The sequence below is a fragment of the Pocillopora damicornis genome, chromosome 3, assembly GCF_964200805.1.
Source record: "Pocillopora damicornis chromosome 3, jaPocDami1.2, whole genome shotgun sequence".
NCBI lineage: Eukaryota > Metazoa > Cnidaria > Anthozoa > Scleractinia > Pocilloporidae > Pocillopora > Pocillopora damicornis.
This window is the reverse complement of record NC_142672.1, coordinates 18023178-18027233: the sequence shown is the minus strand read 5'-3', so window position 1 is coordinate 18027233 and position 4056 is coordinate 18023178. Positions and strand designations below refer to the sequence as shown.

Below are 4056 nucleotides of genomic sequence, written 5' to 3'. Positions count from 1 at the left end.
CGAAAATTCTCAGATCAAGAGAGGTCTAAGAGCCCTTGGCAACAATTTAGAACGCGGGAATTTTGTTTGTAGTGAAATCGAAACAGATGAAAAAAGCAGTTTCAACTGAAGTAAAAGGTAATAGAAAATGGTTAAGTGAACGGGTTAGTTTGTTTTGTTTAAATTTTTTTAGCAGCTATAATAATGGTGTATCGCCTTATGATGTTATTTAACAAGGGAAAAATATAAGTGCGATCGAACTTGACTCGTTACTCCAACTTGTCGCGGGATCAAAGCTGACTCGTGAAATGGTATAACCGTTAGATGGTTGGTTATTTGGTTTTAAAAACATCACTTACGAAAACAAAAACAACAAATTTTGAACTGACAAGGCATTCTCTCTAGGCTACTAGGGTATATACGATTTTAAAGTAAACCTTTTAAAAACGTGTAGCCTCCGACTCATACCTGTGGGTAAGCGGTAAAAGGAAAGACGGATGACGTAATTGAAACTAAATGTAAAAGATACCATCAGTAATTGCTTGGCTAAAGCTGTTTCGAGAATAAAGAGTAGAACGGAATGAGTCAGGAAAGACGACGAGGAAAATACTCGTAGTCTTGAGAGTTAAATAATGAACGAATGACTGAATAGTGATGTATTGGTGATACACTGATCTTTTTTTTTTTTAAAGTTCCTGAAACACTTGATGTAAATAATTCGTTCACAAAGAAGGTGGCAGGATAGCAGAGCAGCAGGGTGTAGGAAGGGGGGGGGGGGGGGGAGTCCTGATCCTGTCTCTGCCACGAATTTTTTGAGAAACTCGCGCATTCTTGTACTTTAAACATTCACGCGTCCCATGATCTTCACATCTCACTTTACCTTGACTTTCTGTAACATTCACGCGTTTCGCGTGAATTCTGTGCTTAATCACACGTCATGTATAAACGCTTTGCCACCCTCCAAATAGTTTTAATGAGGTTGCAACTGGCCCGCACGACTGTACCAGGTTGTACAAAAATCATTAACTTAGCCTCAACTGATATGTCTGTGAGAGATGTCTCTTTTCGCGAGGGAAGCTTTCTTAAGATTCCTCTGAGCTGTTGTTGGTTCTACTTAATGTTCCATTTGCCCGTTACCATTTTCTTTTGCGCGAGTTACTTAGTGCCGGCAAGTACATAGCAGAAGAGTCTATTTTCCTACGTAGAGATTAGATCTATGTGTTTCAGTGACATCATAGTCCTCCTTAAAAATTTCACTCCTACATGGTGCTCCCTCACGTTGACTTCGTCGTGGAAAGGTTTCGTATCATGATGTATCTTCCCTTCCTCTTCCTTATAGCTGTCGCCGCACCAAAATTTATCCCCCTTTATGCTTCTAATAGTTTAGCCTTGATTGTTGTTTGCTTTCGCAGAAAATTATCTGGTCTCGTCTGTGCTAGTTTGCTATTTGGAAAATACGTTGTAGGTGAATAATTTTTACACCTATGGTCGTATTTTCGTCTGCCCGAAAAACGCTGTTCCTTTTGTCCATTCCTGGACATTTACTAGTTGAGATTATTAATTTCGTCTGAACAGGAAACATTTCTCACATAAGAAAATAATTTGTCGATATTTTTTGGGAGATAAGAACGTAAACTCGGTTTGGCACTGACCAAGTAAATCGCAGGGTGCTCGGAGATAAGAGGATGGAGGGTGAGGAGGGTGGAGAGAAATTTTTTCATCTTCCAAAAAAAGGGTGGGTTCTACTTCTCGTATTGTTTTTTACTTTATCGGAATGGTTAGTTTCTCGAAAATGTTCAACAACGAGTTACATGACAGAAGTGTAAGGTAAACATTTGCCTCTACCGAAGCCGGCCGGAACTGAATGGTAGTTGTTACGTTGAATGTTCCTCTTTTCTTCATTATGGAAGTATTTGCAAGCTTAACTTATCTTTGTTGTTGTTGTTGATATGATCAACTCGAGCTTTCTTGACTCTTTCCATCGATGGTTCGCCTGCGAACTCAGATGTGTTTCGATATGTTCCTGGTTTTCGCTCCTCTCAGCTCCTGACAATCGAAAACCGCTGATGAGTCTGCGTTCTAAAGCTGATATATGAGGTAGAAAATTAATGGTAATAAAAAAATATTACAAGTGATAGTAATAATGGTAATGAGAGCAAAGAACCACGGACCGTATATTGTAGTTGACGTGCGTGATTGCGTGACGCTTGAGACAACATATCGCACATCGCACGTTGACGCATGCGTCAGTGAACAAATGCACTGACTCATAGAGCGTTTTTATCATGTCTGCATAAGTTTCTTTCAATGGTGATTACAATCTACCAGTAGTTTTTAACTGATAAACGTCAGGGTAAGTTAGTATTTCTAAAGGAACTCCCTCTACTCAGTTCAAAGCTCGTTTCGCATGACTATGCGGCGGCAACACGGATGCGTGATAAAAACCACCGGGTTTTCAAACGTGGTTCTAAGTAGCTCATAAAATCTACTTCGTAGCAATTCGAAATCTCTTTTTAATGAATATTTCTTGATATGTTTTAAACTTGGGAGTCGAAATTTGTAGGTTTGAAGTCCTTAAGGTTATGAAAAGAAGAGAGTCGGTCGAATGCTCTAACTTGGAACTGGTGGCACACTAATATTGATCAAACTAGAAAACCATCTCTGGCATTTCACTGCTGATTTCAGGGTTCATGCGTCCAAAAGGTTTGCCAACTTTGTTCTTTTTGTTACTGATGTTGAACTTTCAAAGCTTGCTTTAATTCTATTCGATTACAGTATCGATATCTTGAAGTAACAGAGGATGCTTGCCTTAAACAGCGGGCTGCAAAAATCAGTGTTAATGACCCGGTGGGATCCAATTCCTTACTCCAGAGTCCAAGTGCCACGTCAACTACAGTACCAGTCAATCAGATCAAAGTGGCCTCCATGAGCATCTGCGAGGATCCTGGGACAAAGCAAAGGACGTAATCAGGAAAAACGTAGTTATTAGTATCAATGATGCCACAATGATTGCACCTTCAATGACCAACCCCCGAAAGCTTCACATCGTCAACATTTTTGGTTCAAAAGTGATTTATGACTGTGAGAGGTTTAAAAAGGAAACTCTGTGTGCCCATGCCATTGCGGTCTGTCCCTAGAAGGGGATGCTTCATGAAGTAATCTCTTCATGGGAGCCAAAACTTTCCGACCTTGTTAGCTCATTGATCCCCAAGAAAACAGGAAAGAAACCTGGTTCCCAGAGGTATCGACCTGGTCGTGAAGCGCAAGATCAAAGTGTTGAACAACTTGAAGCTTTTGATACAGCTTACATGGCTTCTGATACAAGTTACATGGCTTCTTAGGTCGAAAATTACTACGTTTTATGGCTGCAAAATCAAGTTTCGGTGAACCCCGAGTGACCTGGTACCACCCGAACCCTATGGCATTATTTTGTGCAGAAAATAAATCAGAGCCTATACTCCAAAGGGTTCTACTGGCCCAAGGGTTCACTGTAAAGCCTTAAAATACATGTTTCCATTTGAAGAAGTCGTGTGTTTTTAGAATAACACTTCTGAAAAAAAATTGGGGCTGACAGCATCGCTACCACTGAGGATGACATGCGCCATCTTGAGAAAATTTATTTCAACAAACTAAAAGAAGAATTTGGAGTTAATATTTTATATTTTAAAATAGATGTTTTGGCTGTTCATTCAGCTTGCCTTGAGTAGTGCTCTGTTTTTTCAAAAGTTAGGCAAGTTTGTTGCATATTGTTTAAGTGATAGTCACAAAGGTCCTCAGAGCTTTTTGTGGACATCCACAAGGTTATGGACGTTGTTTAGATATACTTGGATTGTACCGCTTCACCTATTAAAGGTTGAACTTGAGTATAGATGTATTCTGTACGTTTTATTCGTTAACGGTGCATAACAGTTTCGTTAGGGAAGGTACATTTTTTCTTGGGGGGGGGGGGAGGGCTGGGCCTCAGAGGGGAGGGTCATCAATGAAAGTGAGCACCAAAGGGGGAGGGCCATACCCTCTTTTTCAGCTATTCAAGGGGAGGGTCACACCTTTTCCAGGATTTTTAATGGGGATTTTTGT

The 4056-nt window shown here is 40.3% G+C and overlaps 1 long non-coding RNA gene across 1 annotated transcript; it reads left to right on the top strand.

Moving 5' to 3' along the window:
* The first annotated feature begins 2235 nt into the window (after nucleotides 1-2235).
* LOC149048601 (uncharacterized) lies at nucleotides 2236-3847 on the top strand. Its single transcript, XR_016184567.1, has 2 exons — nucleotides 2236-2332; nucleotides 2755-3847. It is a non-coding gene; the product is annotated as an uncharacterized LOC149048601 (long non-coding RNA).
* Nucleotides 3848-4056: the final 209 nt, after the last annotated feature.